The sequence below is a fragment of the Cebidichthys violaceus genome, unplaced genomic scaffold (genome assembly GCF_023349555.1).
Source record: "Cebidichthys violaceus isolate CVI_PGR_0920_01 unplaced genomic scaffold, fCebVio1.0.p SCAF_167, whole genome shotgun sequence".
NCBI classification, from domain to species: Eukaryota; Metazoa; Chordata; class Actinopteri; order Perciformes; family Stichaeidae; genus Cebidichthys; species Cebidichthys violaceus.
The window spans coordinates 121881-148309 of record NW_027176337.1 but is presented as its reverse complement, the minus strand read 5'-3'; the positions used below and the strand labels follow the sequence as shown (position 1 = coordinate 148309).

The following is a 26429-nucleotide window of genomic DNA, read 5'->3' as shown; positions in this document are numbered from 1 at the left end:
TACTATCACTTTTTTTGACATACTATACTATGACTTTTTTCGAAATACTATACTATCACTTTTTTTCGACATACTATACTATGACTTTTTTTGGGACTTTTTTTGACATACTATACTATGACTTTTTTTGACATACTATACTATGACTTTTTTCGAAATACTATACTATCACTTTTTTTCGACATACTATACTATGACTTTTTTTTTACTTTTTTCGACATACTATACTGTGACTTTTTTTCAACATACTATAGTATGATTTTTTTTTTACTTTTTTCGACGTACTATACTATGACTTTTATTTGACATACAACTATGACTTTTTTTCGACATACTATACTATGACTTTTTTTTTACTTTTCTCGACATACTATACTATAACTTTTTTTCGACATACTATACTATGACTTTTATTTGACATACAACTATGACTTTTTTTCGACATACTATACTATGACTTTTTTTTTACTTTTCTCGACATACTATACTATGACTTTTTTTCGACATACTATACTATGACTTTTTTTGACATACTATACTATGACTTTTATTTGACATACAACTATGACTTTTTTTCGACATACTATACTATGACTTTTTTTTTAACTTTTTTCGACATACTATATTATGACTTTTTTTGACATACTATACTATGACTTTTTTTTAACTTTTTTCGAAATACTATACTATCACTTTTTTTCGACATACTATACTTTGACTTTTAGAGACATATTATAATTTGACTTATTGTTTGATTCAAATAAAATGGAAGCCGTGTCAGAAGAGGAAAAGCACTCCTTGTGAAGGTGGTGAACTTTTATTGCCAAAACCACAACGGGCTGAGATGTGGCTCATCAGTGGACGATCAACATCCTGCAAGACAATGAACAACCAAGAGAAAAAAGACAGACCCCTACTGGATTGAAGGGTTCCTCTCACATGACAAACTGTTTTCGTCAATACATGTACAATTTTTCACGTTTTTCAAAAGACTATACTATGAATTTTCAACATCCTACAATATGCCTTCTTGTGGCTGTTTTAAACATACTATAATATGACTTCTTTTTGACATACTATACTGACTTTTTTCAATATCCTATACTGACTTTTTTCGACATACTACTGTATAATATGACTTTTTTTGACATACTATACTGACTTTTTCGACATGCTATAATATGACTTTTTTCGACATGCTATAATATGACTTTTTTCGACATACTATACTATGACTTTTTTTGACATGTTATACTATGACTTTTTTCATAGCATATATGGTTCTGTGAAAATGTCATTAATAAGTCATAAGATAGTATTTCATGAAAAAGTAAAAAAAAAGTCATGTATAGTATGCCATAAAAAAATCATAAAAAATGCTTAGGATAGTCTGCCATAAAAATGTCAAACATTCGTAGTATAGTATTTCATAAAACCTGTCGAAAAAGTAATAGTATAGTATGTCATAATAATTTCATAAAAAAGGTCATAGTATAGTATGTAAATAAAATATGTAATAAAAAGTCGAAAGTCATAGTATTGCATGTCATAAAGTAGCATAGAAAAGGTCATAGTTTAAAAAATGTCTTAACATAAAACATTCGAGAAAATCATTTCAAGTTTTTCACTGCAAATGAAAGACATCATTGAAATAATCTTTATCGTTTACAATGATTAAAGACAACAAAACAAATGTAACTGTAACTCTTCCTTTTTCATAACCATTAATAGTAATATCTAATAATATGTTAGATGATTTACACTGTACAATAGCCATATATTACCTAAATATTTATATATATATTCATTTGCAGTTATATTAACAGGCATGCAATGCAGTATCCTAAAGAAGGTTTAAATGAAGAAAAAAAATAAATGGTTGAGAAATTAGAAACAAAATTATATGAATGCAGTGTTGCTGTTAGTGTTGGTTACGTAATGAAACTATGAAGTAACACAAATAACAGTTCAAATAAATAAATTACTCAAACAGAAACTAGGTTCCAGCTATTGATACCATATCATCTTAAATCAGCCATAAATAGAAACAAACATTGCACATAACTAAGAAAGATGAAAAAAACTTTTACATATTTGGAAAACCTGATCGACAGCATTACTGTCTATCAGTTTTACATAATTTTTCCTGTTGTGTTCCCGTGTTTCTCCAAACGGGTGTTTGTTCTGGAGCAGGCGTGCAGACAGTGTGGACCTGGTGTGATGGCGGATGTTTTTCCATGCATAGCGCCTCCTGGAAGCGGTTCTCCTTGCCCCCCCCCTGCATAAATGTAAAAAAAAAAAAAAACATCAGAGTTTAGGATGCACGGAAAAGTATCATAGTATTTTCTTTCACAAAAATCTCATAACAACATCATAGTATAGTAAGTTATAGAAATGTCACAGAAGAGTATGCCAAAAAAATGGAAATAAAAGATGTCATTGGGCAGCAAGCCTTAGAAATTGGTATGCAATAACAATCATAAAAATGTAATATGAAATGAAGTAAAAAAACTCATAAAATATGTCATAGTATAGTGTGTCACCAAAAATGTTATAAAATATTTCATAGTATAGTTTTCCATTTAAATATCTCTTCCGCTAGCTCTTTAAAATAGCTTTTGAGCTAGCTACTAAAGGCAGAATTACAGCAGCAGCAACATTCAGAAAACTCATTTTACAGGAGCTGGCGGTACGCAAAAGAAGTAAGGGTGCTCATGTGGACAAACATCTGAATCGCTGGTGAGCTGGATTTTCACAGCAGTACACCAGACCGTCGATAACATGCGTGCCTTCTGCACTCAATGTCCCGGTTGGCAATCCAACAGTTGTCAACAGACTTGCCATGTCATCAGAGTAAGCTATTTCGTTAACGTTGAACTGACGTCATCGAGGTAATCTACGTTTATGGTCACCATACTAAAAACAGAAACATAATTTGTGTTCGGCAGTTTGACCTCGTGGGAAAAACGACATCGCAGCGCAACTACAAGTATCACATAAAAAGAGAGCAAAATCATGACTTTGATAATCTTTGTGATTTTTTTATTTTGTGTCTCACACTTTACCTGCATCCTGCAAATTCTGCTCATAAGTCCTCATGACTGCGTTATAGCAGCCTAGCATACAATTGCTAATAACCTTACACAGTGCTGCCACTTTACCTAAAGCTCACAAAGTCATGCTGTAGTGTGTTATTAATGTTGACAAGACATTATTAATATAATTAATAAGACATTATTCCATAAGTTAGTTATAATGTGTTATAATATGTTGTTATAACAAGCTAAAGTGATGGTAGTTGTAATGCGTTGTGTAACTCAGAACTCAGATTTCGTTGTTAATTTGGCACGGAGGTATAAAGCAGAATGAATGGTGAACTTATAGTAAATATGTCCCCCTCTTATAATACTTTATAAAGCTTATTATGTCTTATGAATGTGCTTATAATGAATTAGACATGACCTTTATACTCAATGTTTGTCAGAAGTTACTTTGCTATGATGGAGATTGTCCGCATTGTACAAATAATAATAGTCCATAGAGAAGCTTTAGCACTTTTTTTTACAGAAAGTAAATTTGAAAACAGTTATTACAGTTCATAATATTTCATATATAATTAAATTGCCCCAATGACTTGCGTTAGCAGAAACCAGAATAAAATAGTTCTTTTATTCCAATAAAATCAAAGGTGTGAACCTTTTATACGTTCCCCCCTGAAAAATGATCCACTTTTTTTTTTTTATTATGTCCTCACGTGATGTTTATGACTGTCAAGTGACTCCTCACACACCGCGACGACTCCAGCAAAGCCGCGGCGATGAGACACGACTCTCCTCGAAAAATAACAATGTTGATTGTGAAAGCGGAGAAAGAGCCGGGGGAACAAAGAAGGGCAAGACCCTTAGAAATGATGGAAGGACCTGACAAACTTCCCTCACTATAGGCTGACATCTGTCGAGGCGTCGGTGTCACGACGACGGCTTGTTATGCAAATGGCCGACGCCGCCCCGCGAGACACTTGACAGGGCGAAGTGCCAGCTCGCTTGACATCAATGAAGACGTCACCCGGCTGCTTCGCGCCCTCGTTCGATGTCGGCGTTTTAAATAAAACAGACAGCGGTGTCAGCGAAGGGAGGGAGAAACCCAACGGGAGGCCATTTCTCATCAACCGGGTTCCCGTTGTTTAATGTAGCTTACGGGAAAGATTGAACTGGAAAGTGGGTGACATAAGAGCTGTGAAACAGAACTCCTAAACATGCAAGAGCTTCAACGACGGGCCTCTTGTCAGCGCAAGCCTGCCGGTGGTTCAGCGGTTGTTTATGTAGCTATATGTGGGAGATATCAAACACATCCATCTGATAAGTGGTTTGAAAAAGAGCTGCAGGGGACAGGACACACACACACACACACACACACACACACACACACACACACACACACACACACACACACACACACAATATGCACACACACTCAATTTACATGTACACACAAACCAACACACACCGAGCAGGTCTGCAGGTTTCACATGAAAAGCTTTTAGCAGCTGGAGACGCGGCTATTGTTAAGCTCCGTGATGGATGAAGTAGAGGTCTGTTAGTGTTGAAACACAGCTGAATTTATTAGGTTAATCCGGGTCACCACCTCCCGAATGGAAGGCCAACGAACCCGACTACAATGTCAAGGTAAAGTAAGAAGCGCTTGTGTGAGGAGAGAAGCGGAGAGTCAACCTGAAAGTGTGTGTTTTAACACGTGAACGTGACGCTCCAAATATACTACTTTAAAAACAAAATGGCACCCATCCACATATCGATTGCTGGAATGAACATCGAGAACATTATGGTGTAATTTTACTTTGAGGTCATCATATTTGCCTATAAAATAATAATAATAATTTTAAAGACATTTCAACCAATGATAAAACACTACAAATGTCCCGTTCGTAGCAATAGATATCAATTACCGTTAATAACGAAATAATTCAACGATGAATAGTGAAACATTAAACATATACCACTCATAAAGTATGAGGCTGAAATGTTGCAGTGTCCTTTAGATACATTATGCAGAGCATAAACTAATTCACATGGATTTGTATATAAGTATATATGTAGACCAACATTACATTTATACAGTAATGGCTATAAAACTGAAAAGTAAACTTAATAATCACCTATTACAAATAGGCCCAAGCTGAGTCAAAGACACGAATAGCTCCCCAAATAATAATGTTGAGTTGCAGTTGCCCGTTAACTGAGGGCCGCCAATAAAGGGGTTGAGTTAGAAAGTCAGAAGTACATCATTGATTTCTATATTAGCTTGTGTAATCAACCGTGTCGTGATGCATGTCATCTGGTCAGAAAAACAGCAATTTTATCACAAATGAACGGCCAGAGCGAAATTACGATGCGAATGCGATGAAAATAATGCAAGACAGATTCAGGCGGTTGTGACGTGAAGTCAGCAGTGAAAAAAAAGTCACATTTTCGTAAGATATCCAACAAACCGCCGTACGAGGACACGTTGTACAGATACACACAAAGTACACAAGGCAAGTACAAGAATATAATGCTGCTCACGTCACTCTCAATTGTCTTTGTGTATTGCCTTGGTAAAATATTACGAGCTTTACATTACCTAGAAAGACCTCCATGCTGTGTCTGTCTATCTATCTATCTTAAAACCCAGCATCTTCCTCCTCCCTCCTCTTCCTCTGTGGCCCTGAGCGTTGCTGCGGCGGCTGCGGCGGCGGCGGCGGCCGACCTTGGCTTCCCTCCGTCACGGCAGCGAGCCCGTTAACGGCGGCCCTGAGTTGTAGCCCGGCGTTAAATGTTTATGTCTACCAATCAAACGCAATGTGTTTATGTGATATGGCATTATGGACAAGGAGGCTCTCTAAAACACACAAGGCTGGAGGAGGAGTGCGGTCCGAGACGAGGGGGTTTATGGTCCGTTGAGCGTCTTGAGAAAAAAAACGAGGCGTCGGTTTGGAGACGAGAGGTTGGACAGAAAAGCCGGTTTGATTTTGTGTTTCTGCAATCTGGAAGCAAAGCCGGAAATAAGAAGCAAAGAGGGCAAAATGAAGGGAATTTCAGGGCCGTTGGGAAATAATTCTAAATCAATCCTGCGGGAGATTGCCGCGTTAAGAACTTAGTGACGGATCTATCTCTTTCTGAGTGATGTACGAGCATGACGATATCGTGTGAAATCATTGCTGTAGAGTGCAGGCCTACGAGGCCGTATAACAGAGGGAAATCATGGGGCTCAAACTGAGGGAGAGTCCCTCAAGTGATTACATGAAAATACCCCTCCTCTACAAGACTCCCCCAAGAGTCCCTCAAACGCAACATTTTATTAAATTGGTGTCCAATGTTTAAAGAGTAACTTTAAATTTGGAGGTGAGCTTGGCTGTGGACATATTGGGATGTTTGTCTTAGGCCGAGACGCGTCGCTAGAAACCATATAAGAAGTGGACGTACCCATTGGTTTGTGGACTGATGTTTTGAAGCCTTGAGTTCAGCGATTTCGCCGTCGCCATCTTGGATTACGGCTGTCGCCAGGTTGTTGTTTTTTGAAACCAGTGAACAGGAAGTGACCATATCTGGACTGAGGAGGAGTGACGTAGAGACGCCGTATACGTCTCTGGTAGAGACCTGTCAATCACTGTGTAGCCCCGCCCCTAAAGCATCCCCTGCTTTATGGTCTGTTTGACTCTAAATGGAGCATAATGTACAAAATGAACATCATGCTGTATTGAAGAAGACTTGAAACTAGAGATTGAGACCATAAACTCATGTTTACAATGTTTACTGAGGGAATAAATCAAGAGAGAAGTAGAGTCATTTTAGACTAGACTTCTATACAACCAGAGGAGTCGCCCCCTGGTGGACACTAGAGAGAATGCAGCTTTAAGTCATTCAACAGCAGAGTAAACACCAAGAGCAAATGTTCTACTATCAGTTTGCAGGTTTAACAACTTCGACGATGCTTCAGATTTGTTCCTGCTTGACTGCTGTGATTATCAAAAAACTGGCGTTGTATGCAGCAGCAGTTTGAGGACAGCAGCTCTGGCTTTGGATGATTTACGTGTCCATGAACACTGTGTGCATGTGTGCGTTTACACAGATTAAGGTGAAAAGATTAGCCGTCTTCTCCCTGTCCGGGCGTAAACACAAGTGTCTCTGTGAGTTGTGAGGACGTGTGGGGGGACTCAAGCTGTTTTTGTCCTCAGCACTGTGAGTGAACGCAAAGAAAACACACACTTAATCCTCCTGCATACACACACTTGACACCAATTTGTCCCTGAAAGGGTGTGTGTGTGTGGGGGGGGGGGGAAGGAAGTCTAAACCCTCACCCCACTCCCTGTTTCCTGAGCAAAATGTCCTTCTTTCTCTGTCTTTTTCCATCCAAAACATCTGGATGGAAGACGTGACGAGACACTTCAAAGCTAAATTTGAGATATTCTCTAGAACAACACAGTCTCACAGCAGTACGTGAAATAGTCACAAAATGCAAACTATTGGTTTGTTTACAGAGACACGAATCGTCCGTATAAAGTTAGGTTTAGACAACAAAACCAACAGTTGGGTTTAGGAAACTAAACCAACAGTTAGGTTTAGGAAACTAAACCAACAGTTAGATTTAGGTAACTAAACCAAAAGTTAGGTTTAGGCAACAAAACCAACAGTTAGGTTTAGGCAACAAAACCAACAGTTAGGTTTAGACAACAAAACCAACAGTTGGGTTTAGGCAACAAAACCAACAGTTGGGTTTAGGCAACTAAACCAACAGTTAGATTTAGGCAACTAAACCAACAGTTAGATTTAGGCAACTAAACCAACAGTTAGATTTAGGCAACTAAACCAACAGTTAAGTTTAGGCAACAAAACCAACAGTTAGGTTTAGGCAGCAAAACCAACAGTTAAGTTTAGGCAACAAAACCAACAGTTAGGTTTAGGCAACCAATAGATTGCATTTTGGGACAATTTCACGACCTGCCCTGATCCTGGGCTTGTTGAGCAAGGCACTTAACGCCCCAAATTGCAGTTGAGTGGTAAGAAGAAGACTGTGGTTTTATTGGGCAGTTTTCCTTTCAGCATCTGCCAGATTGTTATCTTTTTATTTTGGAGAGCTCCATGGTGATGAGGGCTTGCGCACAGTTTTTGCATTCCTCTCAGTTACATGTGGAAGTTCATTAATGACAAGACGTTTGACTTAGAATAAAACAAACACAAGCTGTTACAACAAAGATGCGCATGTCAAAACGTGCGTTTGTGCTTACTTTAAGCTCCGAAAACGCTCTGACCTCCAAACCTTGTTCCAAATCAGCTCTCATCTTGTCCTCCAGCTGTTTTTTCTTAGATTCTCACCACTAGAGATAATGGGAGGGCACTTACTAACAAGTTTTGGAAAACATCTGGATGATAGGGTCATATCTTTTTTCACAGTTAAAGTCAGTGGAAAAGTGAAAAATATGATCTGCTGAGCTACAGATGTTTTTCCTTTGTCCGTTTTAGTATGAAAATTGAGAAACAAAGCGAAACAACTGAAAGTTTTCTGTTATAAATGTTCTCTTTACCTCAAACTTTTTACAGTATTTAAGAAGTCGACTACAAAACTTTATTTAAACATGAATAAACCGTTATATATTGTACCCATCTCTGATATTGACACTACTGGCTACCAGTGCTTGCTGTGTGATTGAACAGCGTGTTCTCATGCAGCGTTTGTCGTTATACCTAGTAACGCCACTCCCGTATTTATTTTAACCCAAACAACGATCTTTTCCCTAAACCTACCTAAATATTTCACAATCTTTTCCTAAACCTAACTAAGTAGATGTGTTGCATAAGAAGTTAGGAGTTTGTGCTCTTTGTTTGCTATCTTGCTTGTCAGGGCTCGAACCAAATACACAGTCCTTCTTTTGTTTATCCCAAATAATGTGTTATTGCAGACATCTAAAATGCCTCACTTCCTGTTTTCAAAACAGAAAAGAACTATCAAACATCTGGCTGTTGGAACAGCAGATGTAGAAACTCACTCAAGCCATTTGGCTGAATCACCGTTGTTTTGTCTCAGTAGAACGGAGCAAATGGGACAAACGATGGAGATTCTTCTCTCTGACGTCATTCTCTGTCACCGCCGTCTGTGAAGAGATAAAACCAGAGACTTTTTTCCGATGCTCCCTCCTAAACATTTCACGTTTATCTAAAGGCAAAAAACAAAAAAAAAACAAGAAAAGTTCTTAAACATATAGAAAAGATCGAGAATCAACGCAGTTTAAAGTTTTACCAATCTGTCAGTCAAAGTAATTTATAATCCATTCGGAACAAAAGTTCTTCTTCACCACAACCCTGCAGCTGTCCTTCATCCAAATGCTGCTGTCTCAACCCAAAGCAAAGTGGATCACCCCCCCCCCAGTAATAAATCCTCACAAGATGGTTTCAGACAAGAGTAGCCGTAACTTATGTCGCCACTGGAGCTAAATCTGAGCACAGCGGACAGCGCGATGCGAGCGTGCTGCAGATATACACGGGGGATTTATTGTGGCATATTTCATCTGAGGCAACGCCGGGCCTGTTCTGATGTCTGTTTTGCACTTGTGAAATGGGATGTCTAGCAGAGAGGCACGCCGTGTAGAAAATGTTGTATTATTACTCTTTTTTTTTTTATCTCTCTCTCTCTCTCTCTCTCTCTCTCTCTATATATATATATATATATATATATATATATATATATATATATATATATATATATATATATTTGTTTAGCAAAAATAATATTTCAGAACTCATTGAAACTCCAGATGTTTTTGATGCGATTGTTGCATACTTTTTAAAATCAGTCTGAGTAAGTGCTGGATGTATGAAATGTGTGAGATTACCAGTTGAGTCTGTGTTCTAGATGGAAATGAATATATATATATATATATATATATATATATATATATATATATATATATACACTGTATGGTAAATGAAAAGCTGTGGAATCATTAAACAGGAGCAAATCGAAACTAACCCACACAGTGAATCTTGCTTTGAGCGTTCCTTAAACTCGAGGACTCGCTCAATTTTAACATCTTTCACTTGAAAAACAGTTATCTTTGGGACGTTCCCCGTTATTCTGTGTTTAGAGTGATGCACATGTCACAGTTTCGTACTCAGATGTTTCAATTACATTACATAAGGACAATAAATAATCTTTTCATTAAATACGAAAGAGTGTTTTGATCCGGTCGCTTTCGTTCCACGACGACGCTCTTTTCTTCAAGTGAAACGAGCTCGACTTCACGCCGTTTGGTCACATGTGCCGACGAAAAATCTGCTGCATGAAAGATGAATCAAGGGCTTTATGCTGAAAACTGGTGACCGAAACACATGTGGGTGATGTTGAGGAGACATGAGGGAGAGAAAGAGAGGAGGAGGTCACGGGGAGGCTAAGAACACAGATACGCGTGGAAAGTTAAAAACAGCAACCAACATGTGGGACACTCAGAATGAATGCAGATTGACAGTTTTTGATGCTAAATGTCCTTTTTTTTTTATAAGTTTCATCCCATTGACATAATGATGAGCCTATCAGACGCTATTTATTCATCTGCATGGTGTAAAATCGTTAGCATTGCTACGTTTGTTATGCTAACAGGTGAGAAAAGACCAGCAATGCCAGTAAATAACTTTCAGGTGGAACATGTTGACCTTTTGGAAAGATATGCAGAAAAAAACTAAAAATCCGTCTCAGGCTTATTCCCTTTCCCTCCCATTTATGCTTTCTTTACTTTTTCTTCCATTCCTCCTTTAGAAGACTAAAGAAGAAGAAAAAAAAAAGCTTCAATTGTGAACCCGAGGGGTGAGGCAGAGGACACGGTGTCTTGTAAAACATATGCGCTTAATATTGGGGCCGTAAAACTTGCAAAATTAAAAGCTATTTTGGAAAATAGAGAAATATTTATGTGTCTGGCTTTGGATAGAGGTTGTTTTATCTCGGGGCAGCGAGGGCCCGTCGGGGCACAGGTAACGACTGTCAACAGGCCAAAGAGGAGGCGGGGGGTTGCATGCTCTCCTTGTCCAACCAGATGTCCACATGTGTGACTGGGTTTCCCCCTTTTCAGTCGGCCAGAGTGGCCAACGTCGGGGATTCAAGAGAGAGAGCGAGCGAAAGAAACAACGTCTGCTCTTAATTACGAAAAAAAAAGAAACTCGGAGCTTTCGACTTTTGCTTACGTTTAGAGTCGAGTCGCAGCTACGCAGGAGTAGCTACCGACCCACAGAGCAGCCTCCCTGATGAGGGGGGGGGGGGGAAGGAAAGGTGAAAAAAATACAAAAACAATGTCCACAAAGTCGGGTTGATTGAAAAGCTGCAAAAAGCAATTAGGGTTTTGAGAATGCGCAGACCTCTCGTCTTAGCAGCCAGCAAACATCGTAAATCGTGCGGCGGTCTCTGTTTACGTTGCGTTGACCCCTCCGTGCCCTCAGCACCGTTGACATACATACACATGGAGGCTAGTTCACACACACATGAACTGTAGAAATGAGGTGTTAAGATCTCCACGACTCGTCTGCATTCGGCTGATTTTATTTTTAAGTTTCCATTCAGGTAATTACATTTATTTATTGCAATCTTCTATTCCTTGACTGTCTTTTCTTTGTCCAGTGAAGTCATATCTGTGACACACAGTTTACACCGTGTTCAGCTACTCAGAGTTAATCCCTTGTTCTATAAAGTGCCATCCTCCTCGTCTTCATCATCATTTAGTGATGATAACAAACATTTTCTCATCTCAACTCATCACATACTGGCGCTCAGGTTTAGGCAGGAAAACCACTTAGTTAGGTTTAGGAAAAACATCATAGTGATGCTTCAAATTAATACGTAGAGCGTAAACAACGTAAGATTATTACGGAAAACATGTCACAAAAGTAAAAACGCAACTGAACTTCTTTGTTAGGTTTAGGCAATGAAACAACTTTTGAATTTAGTAAAAAAAAAAATCATGGTTTGGCGTAAAATGACTATGAAATTGAAACAAATTAAAATGAAAAAGCAACAAAAGTATTTGGTTCACACGGGATGTTTTTTGACCAAGTCAACCACCCAAACCTCCCCAAGCGGACTTCTGCGGATTAATTTGAAACAAATTTGTTATAAGTCAAAAGCAAACGTAATGCACGACAAAATACGTGTGTGTAATATATTTCACCATGCAGTTTGGCTGAACATAATTTTTTAAAAGGACAAGGCTGACCTCAAACTCCGTTTTTCTGCTAAAAAGTACAGATTTTATTGGACCTATTCGCCTCCATGTGGGTTTATTTGGTTGTCTTTCTTTAAGCGTCTAATAATGACGCTGATGGGTTCACTTTGTTATGACCGGTGCGTCTCGTAGGCCGAGAATGATGACAGGCTGTGAAAAAAACGGATAAATATGACAGCTAAGGGTGCCCAAATGTGATCTCCTTGAGTTCGACGATTTCGCCATCTTGGTCGCCATGTTGCATGGCGACCAAGATGTTGTTTTTTTGCAACCAGTGAACAAGAAGTGACCATATTTGGACTGAGGAGGAGTGACGTAGAGATGCTGTATACGTCTCTGGTAAAGACCTGTCAATCACTGTAAGCCCCGCCCCTAAAGCATCCCCTGCTTTATGGTCTGTTTGACTCTAAATGGAGCATAATGTACTAAATGAACATCATGCTGTGTTGAAGAAGACTTGAAACTAGAGATTGAGACCATAAACTCATGTTTACAATGTTTACTGAGGGAATAAATCAAGAGAGAAGTAGAGTCATTTTAGACTAGACCTCTATACAACCAGAGGAGTCGCCCCCTGATGGACACTAGAGAGATTGCAGATTTTAAGACATGAAGCTTTGGCTTCACTCAGCAGAGATGCAGCTGTGAGAAAGAATGCAAGGTGCAAGCTTTTTCATTTTTCACACATCTACTTCTGTCACTTTCCATGCCAAACGAGAACAACACCATGAAATATTGTTGAAAAGTGCATCCTGGACTCGACCAGCACGGCTTTTGTGTTGCCTTTGAGAGAAGCTTTTCGAAACTGGCAGAAAACAGTTTGGCCTTTAGACATAGTCAACACTTTTTTTATGAACTGGTGAGATTCAAGGATCCCGCAGTTTCAACACTAAAGTTTTAAGTGCAGCACATGGAGTCCAGACTTGTATGTGCTGGTGTGCGGAAACACAGAATTGGCTGCTTTGATGCACGTGTGACACAAGTGCAAACTGGACTGAAAGCATCAGAGCCAACAAGCTATTTCTGTACTAATGGCTGCCCATGCTGTTGAACATTTACAAATAAAAGCACTGAAATTAATGAACTTAATGAAAATACAGTCTTTGGTTTTTTACCATCTGCTTCTGGGACTATCTGTTTGATAGCTTGTGAAAAGTTATTCCATATTTGTCGTGCTCTCTCCTGAAAAAAGTTCAGCAACTTGTGTCAATTTCTGCTTGCTAGTCTTTTCAAAATAAACTTCACTTGGTTATGTTTAGGCAACAAAACTACTCGGTTATGGTTTAGGTTAAAATAACTACAGAAGTGACGTTATTTAAGTACTGAAGTTATATGAAAAATCAATCAATGGCGACTTCTGGTTTCACACAGGACACTAACAGAGATCTCCTGGGTGAAAGTCCAGCATTTTGGGAGCCAAGCATCCACCCCGACCTCTCCCCAATTCAGCATGTTGTTGCTCTTTATACTTCCTGGTTTACGATTACATGAATTACATACAAATAGATTTGTTTTTTGGGCTATATACAAATTAACGAATAGTTAATGTAGTTTATAGCTACAAAGAATGTATGAAAACAGCCAGACCAAATACAAAAAACTCTGACTTAACTCATGAGTGTTGAATTATGAGATGAGAACAGTTGTTCAGAAGTGGAACCAAGTGAGAAAGCTTTTGGTTTACATGAAATCCAGAGATTATTTAAATTTTACCTCTCATTTATACTTTAAATACGACTGATGCTCTAGTGAGGTACAGTTGACTGCAACGTGTTTTAGGGCTAGTTAGTTAGTTAGTTTGTTAGTTAGTTAGAGTCCACACACATTTTGAGAAATCATTTTAAACGGCTCTATGAACACATGATCAGTGACCGTATGAAAAACCTTTTGCCAGCCTTTTGAAAGAGTTGGAGCCTCAAGTGAGCAGCGGTCATAAAGACAGAGTCGTGTGAGAGACGCTCATTACCGAAATCCGCTCCAGACACAAAAAAGGAAAATGTTTTCAACTGTAAAAAAAAAAGACAGCTGCTCTTTTAAGAATAAGCAAAGTCAAGTTCAGATTAGGATTGTGGCAGCGACGGCACTATTTTACTACTTTCTCCTTAAATGGATCATCAGAACAGATGGAGCTGTAGGAAATCAGGGTAGAATGAAGTAGATATTGGATTTACAGCTAAGAGGCATTAAATATCACAGCATGTGTATGAAAACTTTAAGAAAAATGGTTAATAAGCTCCTCACGTGTAGATTGATACAGTATGTGCGTACAATATTGGGCATTAAGTGTGTCCTGTCCTTTGAGATTTGAAGGCATCTCTTGTGGCTTCACATTTTAAAGTGATGATTTCAAACAGAATTTACTGAATGTTGCACCTTAAGTGGAATGTTTGAGTAATATCCGGTGTGTGTGTGTGTGTGTGTGTGTGTGTGTGTGTGTGTGTGTGTGTACTCCCTCTTCAGCTTCACAAAGCAGCTCCGCTCCTAAAAAAAGATCTTTAAATGTCCTCCTTTGATGTAAACCACTGAAGCCGTGGAGCAGAAGCACAATTTACAGTCTATCTGGTCACTTAGTGGGAATGTGCAGGAGAATTTGCAGGCATGTCAGGCTGGTCTCATCCAGCATTAGTAGCTATACCTACGAAAAGTAGTGCGTCGTATTTCATTCTTCAAAGAAATTATTTTTTATGTTATCCACGTAATCATGAAAGAGGAAGTATGGAGACCGCTGGTCGTTCCCCGTGTGTCATTTTTAACCCAAACAACAATCTTTCCCTAAACCTAACTAAGTAGTGTTGTCTAAACCTAACTAAGTAGTTTTGTTGTCTAAACCTAAGTAGTGTTGTTTAAACCTAACTAAGTTTTGTTGTCTAAACCTAACTAAGTAGTGTTGTCTAAACCTAACTAAGTTTTGTTGTCTAAACCTAACTAAGTTTTGTTGTCTAAACCTAACTAAGTTTTGTTGTCTAAACCTAACTAAGTTTTGTTGTCTATACCTAACTATGTTTTGTTGTCTAAACCTAACTAAGTTTTGTTGTCTAAACCTAACTAAGTTTTGTTGTCTATACCTAACTAAGTTTTGTTGTCTATACCTAACTATGTTTTGTTGTCTAAACCTAACTAAGTTTTGTTGTCTAAACCTAACTAAGTAGTGTTGTCTAAACCTAACTAAGTAGTGTTGTCTAAACCTAACTAAGTTTTGTTGTCTAAACCTAACTAAGTAGTGTTGTCTAAACCTAACTAAGTAGTTTTGTTGTCTAAACCTAACTAAGTAGTTGTGTCGTCTAAACCTAAGTAGTGTTGTTTAAACCTAACTAAGTTTTGTTGTCTAAACCTAACTAAGTAGTGTTGTCTAAACCTAACTAAGTTTTGTTGTCTAAACCTAACTAAGTTTTGTTGTCTAAACCTAACTAAGTTTTGTTGTCTAAACCTAACTAAGTTTTGTTGTCTATACCTAACTATGTTTTGTTGTCTAAACCTAACTAAGTTTTGTTGTCTAAACCTAACTAAGTTTTGTTGTCTATACCTAACTAAGTTTTGTTGTCTATACCTAACTATGTTTTGTTGTCTAAACCTAACTAAGTTTTGTTGTCTAAACCTAACTAAGTAGTGTTGTCTAAACCTAACTAAGTAGTGTTGTCTAAACCTAACTAAGTTTTGTTGTCTATACCTAACTATGTTTTGTTGTCTAAACCTAACTAAGTTTTGTTGTCTAAACCTAACTAAGTTTTGTTGTCTAAACCTAACTAAGTAGTGTTGTCTAAACCTAACTAAGTTTTGTTGTCTATACCTAACTATGTTTTGTTGTCTAAACCTAACTAAGTTTTGTTGTCTATACCTAACTATGTTTTGTTGTCTAAACCTAACTATGTTTTGTTGTCTAAACCTAACTAAGTAGTGTTGTCTAAACCTAACTAAGTAGTGTTGTCTAAACCTAACTAAGTTTTGTTGTCTATACCTAACTATGTTTTGTTGTCTAAACCTAACTAAGTTTTGTTGTCTATACCTAACTATGTTTTGTTGTCTAAACCTAACTAAGTTTTGTTGTCTATACCTAACTATGTTTTGTTGTCTAAACCTAACTAAGTTTTGTTGTCTATACCTAACTATGTTTTGTTGTCTAAACCTAACTAAGTTTTGTTGTCTAAACCTAACTAAGTAGTGTTGTCTAAACCTAACTAAGTTTTGTTGTCTATACCTAACTATGTTTTGTTGTCTAAACCTAACTAAGTTTTGTTGTCTAAACCTAACTAAGTAGTGTTGTCTAAACCTAACTAAGTAGTTTTGTTGTCTAAACCTAACTAAGTAGTTTTGTTGTCTAAACCTAACTAAGTTTTGTTGTCTAAACCTAACTAAGTAGTGTTGTCTAAACCTAACTAAGTTTTGTTGTCTATACCTAACTATGTTTTGTTGTCTAAACCTAACTAAGTTTTGTTGTCTATACCTAACTATGTTTTGTTGTCTAAACCTAACTATGTTTTGTTGTCTAAACCTAACTAAGTAGTGTTGTCTAAACCTAACTAAGTAGTGTTGTCTAAACCTAACTAAGTTTTGTTGTCTATACCTAACTATGTTTTGTTGTCTAAACCTAACTAAGTTTTGTTGTCTATACCTAACTATGTTTTGTTGTCTAAACCTAACTAAGTTTTGTTGTCTATACCTAACTATGTTTTGTTGTCTAAACCTAACTAAGTTTTGTTGTCTATACCTAACTATGTTTTGTTGTCTAAACCTAACTAAGTTTTGTTGTCTATACCTAACTATGTTTTGTTGTCTAAACCTAACTAAGTTTTGTTGTCTATACCTAACTATGTTTTGTTGTCTAAACCTAACTATGTTTTGTTGTCTAAACCTAACTAAGTAGTGTTGTCTAAACCTAACTAAGTAGTGTTGTCTATACCTAACTATGTTTTGTTGTCTAAACCTAACTAAGTTTTGTTGTCTAAACCTAACTAAGTAGTGTTGTCTAAACCTAACTAAGTAGTTTTGTTGTCTAAACCTAACTAAGTAGTTTTGTTGTCTAAACCTAACTAAGTTTTGTTGTCTAAACCTAACTAAGTAACTAACTGAGGATGAGGATACGTTAGCGTTGGCGGACGTATACGTATCGTACGAGGACTTATCGTTTGTGTCCTGACACCTCCACACGACTCTGGACCGCCATTAAGTTTTGAAATAATAAATACAGCACAGCCACTCTCTGTGAATCTCTCTCACACACACACACACACACACACACACACACACACACACACACACACACACACACACACACACACACACACACACACACACACACACACACACACACACACACACACACACACGCTCTTAACATACACCTCTGCACACCTCAGCACGGCCAAAATGCACTAAAAAGAAATTTACAACCTTAACATTCCTGCGGGGGTCGAGCAATTTATCAAATCCTGCACATTCTGGTTTCAATTACACAGCCGATTGTGGAGAGCGGTTGTTTTAGCAGGTTCATTTGGCTCAGTAGGGGACGTCGAGTCTTTTTTTTTTTTTTGCTCAACAATCCCGTCCCCTGAACGCGACTTGGGCATTACTGTCTTGGACAGACGCTCGCCTCTCCGCGTGTCACAGATGGCAAGAGAGGAATATCCGTCAGGCCGCTAGAATGCGAGCAGATGAGCCGCGGGTGTCATCGCACAACTGTCCGTCTCAATTTCTGCTCCCCTCTTTCCAAACCATCATTCTGCATGTTCCTTCCTTCAGCCTCCCTCATCTGTCTGAAGCTTTACGATGATGAAAAGTCTTCCATCTAGGTTTTTTTCTCTCTCTCTCTCTGTGGGTTTCTATTTCTGCCCCTCTCTATTCTTCTCTCTCCCACGTCAACCCCCTTCTCCGTCTGACTTTCTTGATCTCTTCGTCCTTTTCTCTGCCTCACACCCTCTCCCTCCATCTCTCTCCTCCTCTCTCTCGGCGGTAGAGTGGTGATAAATCCCTATTTTATTGCCGGAGAAATTCCTCTCTCCCTGCAGGGCTGACAGCTCCCCACGTTCTAAGACACTGCTAGGACCGAACCCAATCCTCCCTCCCTCCATCACTCCATCTCTGCCTCCATCTGGCCCTGATTACTGAGAAGAGTGGAAGGGTGGAGGTGGGGGGGGAGCGTTGGAGGGAGGCATCACACCATTACACCCTAGGAGAGGAAAGGGAGAAAGGAAGGAGGGATGGTGGGAGTGGATGATGCACAACATGACGGTGAAGGAGGAGGAAGAACACCAGAGGAGCAGAAAATAAGGATGGAAAAAAATAAAAGGAGACAGGAGGAAGACAAGTGAGGTATCGTTGGATGGAGAGGAGTAAGGGAGAGAAAGAGCAGCAGAGGAATTCAAAATAAACTATTTTCATTCCATTTTTTTAAGAGCATTCAGTGGTGTTTTAATGGGGAGCTTGGATTCAAGTAAATAACAGCTCACGCATTTACAAGATTTAGAAGCAACCAGTTAAAAAACACAAAGAAAATACGCTGCTTTTGTTCTGGCAAGACTCCAGATAAGAAAGGAGATGACCTGAGGATCAGTGGCCTGTGTAGGAACAAAGAGGACACGGTGATAAGAAATCCTCGTCGTGTTCCCACTGTGACTTTAAAGTAAATTTAGATCCGAGCCAATAGAATTGTCCCTTCCTTCACGACAGACAAGAGAAATGTTCCCAGAGACGACGGTGAATGATGGAGCGGGAGCTGGACGGAGTAAAGGAGAATAAAATAAAATATAAAGAGAGAGAGAGAGAGAGAGAGAGAGAGAGAGAGAGAGAGAGAGAGAGAGAGAGAGGGACAACAGGTGACAGCCACAAGCACCAAGACAACGGTTAAATAAACGTCCGAGCAGAGACAACAAGAGACGCAATGCAGGACGATGTTTGTCTATTTTTTTTTTTGCTTTTATTGCACGAGTCATTTGCATTCAAAGAGTATTTGCTAGAAACACAACTAAAATTGTGTCATTACATTACAAAATTTAAAAAAAAAATGCATTTTGACTGAACCTTGCAGGTGGATAATGTGAGTTAATGTGAGCTTTCACAATGCAGTCCAGCACTGAACCACCGAAACAGCAGCTGAGTCCTGCAAATGTTATTGAAAAGTGATAATAGCCATCGTTTGGGGTGGAAAGTGGCTAAATGAAGAGGAGATTTTGGAAGACCGTGTGTGTGTGTGTGTGTGTGTGTGTGTGTGTGTGTGTGTGTCCTGGCAGGCCGTCCTCGCTGCAGCAGGTGCCAGAGGAGTGTGTAATAAACACAACTGCTTTGGACAAGCTGGCCTCTCACATCAAATAATGTGTTTTGGGCGATGTCCACCTCAGCTGTTCACACGGTCGACACTCAGCGGCGAACGGCTCTCAAGAAAACACAACTAATTAATATCACAGCTTTCTCAGCAGCCAGGAGAATAACAGTCTGGGTTCCGGGTTGAGTTCTGGTTCTGTGTGTAGCGCCGGTAGAACAGGGAAGTGAAGACTTTTTTTTTTTTTTTCTAAGATACAATTTAATTTGGTAATCTGACATAAATATAGATCGCATAAAAATACACTTTTCATGCGCAACGTGACATTTTAAAGATGGGGGCAAATCATTAAATATACATTAATGTAAATATAACATCTTGTGAGATTAATTACATTATGAATGTTTATACCTGCTAGTGTGAAAATATTATACAGTAACTCCAAATTGTGTTATTATTAATGCCCTTTTAAAATGACAATGACTTGTCTTTATTATTATAAATCTCATTATTAATTATCTTTGAGGATAGTAACCTTCACTTACATTAACTAACATTAGGAGGATGCAAATCATGCATTTCTCATTTCTTTTTAATACGGAACAATCAATATGAATGTTGATCTAACAAATATATACACGCAGCATTTTAAAGCTGAACCCACAAAACGTTAAATAAAAATCCACAAGACACTGTTGACTAAGCTTTAAGCCTCATGCTAGATTATGAATCACCCTCCTCCTCCTCCTCCTCCTCCTCGCCACCTCCACCAAAAATAATCAGGATAATTTCTATTCATTATTACACCTCCATTTATCTGCGAGACGAGACGTAGGGAGGACGGGGTATAACTCTGAGGAATAACAATACCATTAAAAAGCCTGCGCGGCAAATATCAATCATTGTTGCCGTTAATGTCCCTCCAGCCTGTTCAGATGGCCTCTCTCTTTTCCTAATGTCCACCCATCTGTGTGTGTGTGTGTGTGTGTGTGTGTGTATGCGTGTTCTATTCAAAGCCCTTTAATCAACAATCGCTGCATCTGGGCCAGATAATGAATGGCATTGTTTATAACCTCACTCCTGTATCGGGTGATAAATGCATTGGCTCCTAATGCTATCATTTGAATAAGAAATGAGTCTGCGCTTTGCTTTAATATCCAGGAGAGATTATCTTATTCCTTGGTTAAGTCGTGATGATGATGACGATGATGGTGGCGATGATGATGATGATGATGTTCCGTTTTGTCGGCAAGCCAAAAGGATTAAAGCTCGGCGATAAAAAAAACCCCCCCGGCAAAGATGCAAAATGAAGTTATGAAGCGGTTGGGTTTTTGATTTGTCGGAAGTGACGACGAGATCTAAAGAGGCGTGGCTAAAAGCGAAAAAAAAACCGAGAAAAAAAACAGGGAATCGCATTCAAGTGGAAAGTAGATTTATTGAGTCACGAAGTGAGGAACAGGTTTCTGTAAATCCACCGAGAAGAATTCCTCCATCACAACGAGCGATGATGTGAAACGTGAAAAAAAAAAAAAAAAAAAAAAAGCTCTTCTGTTTATTTTTCCATTCGGACACATTTAGCAAAAAAAAACTAGCCTCGCCTCGTAACACTGGATCCTTTATGGTGTTTTGATTTTAATAAAGCCGGCGGAGGCAGAGAAAAATTCATCATCAGAATCGCGGTGTTTGTTTAACTGCGATGAAAAGGAACGGCACGCTCGGTTTGGATGAAATATTTCACGTGTTGATCGATAAATGGACGACGAAAGTTCAGCGTCCCTCAGCTTCAGCTCATTAAAGCTCATTTTTCTAAGAATCAAACCACCGGAACATATAATAATTAATATTCCAGGGAAGTTGAACCAGAAGCCAAAAGACAAAAAAAAAAAAAAGTGCTAAAAGTGTGCACACTTTGCTTATGTTTTATATTTTATACTATAGTGGTTTGGTATAGTGTTTTCTAATATATTCTTTATTTTGTGTATTCTATAGAATAAAGTCCATCCGTCCATGAGATGAAATATATGTTCATATATAAATAAATATATTTATAGTAAATACTATAATGTGTAATTTAGAGACATACATGTGGACTACAGTTGCATCTGAGGTGGAAACAAAATTAAATCAAATAAAAAATAATCAACAAAAATAAATAAATAAACCAAAGAAATCCCCCGACCCCGCACAACAGAACCCACATCACGAAGGGGACTAGCTTCCAGAGCCGACGGTTTGCCGGCACTATTTCCTCGGTGACATCATCCCAGAGGAACGGCGGCGTGTTACAAGCCTGCGTTGTCGGCCACGGTGGAATACAGATATATAGAGAACAGCTCTCCGCCCCGGGGGACCGTCAGCTGTCCGAAGCTTTGACAGCGTCTCAGCAGCTCTCGGCCCTTAAACTGTGAAAGATTCCAGCGACGGATAAGGGAACACCCCCCCCCCCCCCCCCCCCCCCCCCTCCACCACCACCACCACCACCACCACCACCACCCACCCTGCTCCGTATCAGGTGGAATCATTGATAAAGACAGCCATTCAGGGATGACACTGATAGCTGCTCCAAAACCATTCCAAAAGTGATTTGCCTTCCATTTTAGCCGCCGCCGCCGCCGCCGGCCTCGTTATGACGCACACGTGTCCGGGAAGACAACGAGTTCACTCGAACAGGAAAAGGAATTAGTGCCGGGGACCCTTTTAAAAACGGCCACAAAACAAGGGTCTTCAGAAATGTTCCTCAGTTCGCGTTGCACGAAATTATGAAACGCAGATAATCTCTACACATTGATTTTGTTTGAGTGGAACACATTTAAAGTACTGTTATCTGCCATCCTGTTGCAGCGTTTTTGGATCGTTTGACAAAGAGGAAGTGCTGCATATCTTCAGCCAATCGGAGCCCCGGTGTGGCGAGGACTCGGCCTGCGCCCTCACTGATGTTGAGTGTGTTTGTAAAGCATCGTGAAAGCCATAGCACTAAATCCTGTGAGGCACTGGGATTTGTCTTTAGAGAGAAGATGCTGGACTATATTAACAGTCATATCACAATTCACACACATTATTTAAGAGGAGGCTGAAGGCTTTGTTTTTAAATAGCGACTAGAGCGTCTGACGTCCTCTATTACGCCGCTAATCAATGGAAAGCTGACAGAAAAAGTTGAATGGAAGCGGGGAAAAGTCGGTGTGATTTTTTTTTTTTTTTTTAGGCTTTTAAAGGATCGGCAGAAGGTGATGATGTCATCGTCAACAGCAGAAGTTCTCGAGGAGAAACTGACATTTCCAGAGCCGAGACGTTTCCCTTCTGAACCGCAAAGTGTTTCACGACGGCTTTAATTTACCGCATCTGAAGGCCGAACGCAGACGTGAGGTGGAGACACACCGTCTCTGCTCCTCCCTCCCTCCTCTCGCCTCCATCCTCTCATCCTCGGTACCAAATGAATGACGCCAGCTGGGGGGGGGGGGGGGGGGGGGGGGGGTCGGCCCGGCTGATGCCGGCCGCTGCTCGGTGGCAGTGACAGCTGAATTATCCCACTAGGCCGCGGCGGCTGATTATCAGGGGAGAAGTCATCAGGGCGTCCAAGCTCCCACCCCCCCCCACCCCCCACCCCTCGACCCCAATCCCCAATCTCTCTACCCTCCCTCCCCCCCCCTGTCACCCCTTGTCAAGGGAGGGACGCCTCCTCCGAGCTCGCCGCCTGGCTCCTCTTGACAGGTAATCTCAACGGTAACAATTACCGCCATTACTGGTGTCATAAACAAGTGGGCGACCCCCCCACCCCCCCCCCCCCCCCCCACCCCAAGCCAGGGCGATAACAAAGGCTTTATAATTCACCATGCAGGGCCACATAAATACATGGCAACAGGTAACAAGTAATCTGGAGGAGAGGATGAGGGCCCCGGTGCTCCCACACTGAATGTGAGAGGAGCTGTGTGTGTGGGTGGACACTCACACACACACACACACACACACACACACACTGAGATATAATGACACCAGGAAAAAGGACTTTAGTGTGTGAATCCATTTGATCGGGAGAGTTTGAACGCGAGGCGTTTCGCCGGGCTCACTGATGACACCATATTTTATTATCTGAGAATGTTATTGATCGTGAGCACGCTATCGATTTAGCCGTAGAGGCCACGCTTCACTGTAAATCTTTGATTATCAGAGACGACGCTCAAATGTGTCGGATATAAATACCTTCCCGTCTTCAATATTGACACTAAAATCCGAATTTGGAAGCAAAAAAGATGGAGCCATTATAAATTATTATTAATAAAATAAATTTGACTCATGAGAGATGATGATTCACTGAATTCATAACAAAAAAGTAGTATTATAAATAAGCACATTTCCTATTTCCAACATTTTTTTAATGACTATTTCTATTAATTTCAGCACATTTTAAATCATGCCCGTTTCGTTTTTAATTCAACGCGTTTATTTATTGCGGGTATTTACGCTAAACAACCGTGTTGCGCCTTTTCATGTGAAGTTTGGACCAGATTGCTTCCCCTCCCTCCGCTGAAGGCAAACAAGCCGCTGTGGCCCTGCAGCGCTAAAATAATTTGAGACTCCCTAATGAGGAGAGCTGAGCAGCAATTAACACGTGTCAAAGTCGACATCATCAGGTGCCACTCTCTTCCTCTTTCTCTCTCCTCTCTCCTCAGACACAGAATGCGACGCTGGAAAAAAGAAAAGGAGGAGAGGAGAGAGGACAGGAGAGGTTTCCATTTGGATGCGGTTGAACTGCGGCGCAATTTAACGATCACGAGCCATCGAAGATGTCACGCGGAAGTCTCGCTTCGTCCGTTATTCGTTTGCTTACTTCTCTTGTTGTCGTTGTTGTTGTTGTTGTGGTGCAGCGGCGGTCCGGTCCGACAGGCCGGTTAACGGCGCGTAATTTTCTGCACGAGCGATGCTCCGAGCAAACAAACGGGCGCGAGGAGGGGAGAGGAGCGCGCGCGAGCTGCGGCCAATTGTGAATTCTTTGTTTGTTTAAAAAAACAAACAAAAAAACCCCAACATTCTGACGGATTAAATTATTTCAAACTAGCAACAAATAAACTCGATCATTTTTAGATAAATCAAAATTAGACTATTTTTTGAAATGTATGCAACAGGAGTACTATTTTTATATTTTAATAATATTATCATCTGATTAAAAGCATAATTATGTACAATTAAAAACAGCAAATGTGTTTAGTAAAATAAAACAAATAACAGATAATAATTATGAAGTAAATATAAATTTGAGGCACATATTTAAAAGATTAACTGAAGTTGAAATGTGTGTTTTTTTAGATTGCTTGTAAAAACAGTTAATTCACAAAAAATAAATGATTGTATTTTATTTATCAAATTAAGAAATAACATTAAATGAAAAGCATGTCTCATATATATATATATATATATATATATATATATATATATATATATATATATATATATATATATATATATATAAAGTGCAGGAGAATATTACCAGCACACTTACAAATACTAGAATTAAAAATAGGCTGCATTAAGCACACATGTGTAAATAATTTCCCATTACAACTGTCTTTTATAATTGACATTTTATTACAGAAGTAAAAGAGGTTGTTTCTCTTACATCTGGGCCTTTGTACACTCACTGCACCCTGATGATTAAATAGCCATGTTGTGACTTTTCATTTACAAATGCAGTGTCAAAAGAAGTTACTGTCAAATTAACGAATACACGACGTCCATGAGCACAATTACAGGTTCACGACGTGTGCTCAGCTATTATTTTTATTTTTAGGCTAATCATTTTAAAAGTCTGGAAAGTCTGGATGTAAAACACAGATGTTTTAATCTCTGGATAATTTACCGCTCAAATGTCAGTGTGTGTTTACCAAGAAAAAAAAAAAAAGAATCTACCTAGCAACAGCAGTGCAGAAGCTAAAAACACACCAACAGCATCATGTAGCAACACAACACACACTCAGTGTTTCATCTTTCGCTCTCCGAGATGCAGGGTGAAGCAAAAGAAAAGAGAAGAAGAGGAGGAAGAGGAGGAAGAGGAGGAGGAGGAGGTGGTGTTGTCATTCTTCTGACCTGAGCCGCTCATCTTCCTCAGAGCTCAGCGGGAGCTCGGCCGGCGCTCGCCTCGCCTACCCAGAGTCCTTTTTTGGTGAGTGCATATCATTTGCATACATTTCTCTCCGACTGACGACGAGGCCTCGACTCTCAAACCCCCCACCCCACCCCACCCCCCCTCCTCAGAATCCTGCTGGTCCTTGCAGCCATGAATCCATACCTGTGGTGGTGGCGGTAGTGGTGGTGATGATGGCCGCTGATGCCGTTGTCCAAAAAGCAACCAGACGAGGGTGAGGAGATGGGGAGGGAGGGAGGGAGGGGGAGGAAAGACAGAGAGGAAGAAAGGGCAACAGTTTCTGTGCAGTGAAAACAAAAGAGAGGAAGAAAAAAAAAAACCTGCAGTGGAGAGAGAGAGAGAGAGAGAGAGAGAGAGAGAGAGAGAGAGAGAGAGAGAGAGAGAGAGGGAGAGGATAAATGAGTCCTCTGTGTACAGGGGAGTGCTGTCTCTCTCACTCCCCCCCACTTTCTGCACGGTCTCTCTCTCTCTCTCTCTCCCCCCCACTTTCTGCACGGTCTCTCTCTCTCTCTCTCTCTCTCTCTCTCCGACTCTTGAACCAGGCTCCATTTTGTGTTAAGCAGCTCCCTCTCATGACAGATCTCCGTCGGGGTCAGGTGTCAAAGTTGAGGATCGGGTCAGCTGTAACACAACATGCAAGGGAACTCTGCCAACTCTCTCTCTCTCTCCCTCTCTCTCTCCCCCCTCCCCCCCCCAAACAAAACCTCTCCTCCATCACTCTGTCCCCCTTGGCCAGAAAGTGCTTCTCGAGCACCGGAGGTGGTGAACTATTGCATCTTTAAAA

At 39.8% G+C, this 26429-nt stretch overlaps 1 long non-coding RNA gene across 2 annotated transcripts; it reads right to left on the bottom strand.

The window, feature by feature from the left end:
- Positions 1-777: 777 nt before the first annotated feature.
- Positions 778-25954, bottom strand: LOC137873427 (uncharacterized). 2 transcript variants are annotated; one of them, XR_011103204.1, is made up of 3 exons: positions 25790-25954; positions 9041-9145; positions 778-2278 (listed from the first exon to the last, which is right to left on the bottom strand). It is a non-coding gene; the product is annotated as an uncharacterized lncRNA (long non-coding RNA). The 2 variants fall into 2 exon arrangements; XR_011103205.1 differs by lacking the exon at positions 25790-25954 and adding an exon at positions 25588-25711.
- Positions 25955-26429: the final 475 nt, after the last annotated feature.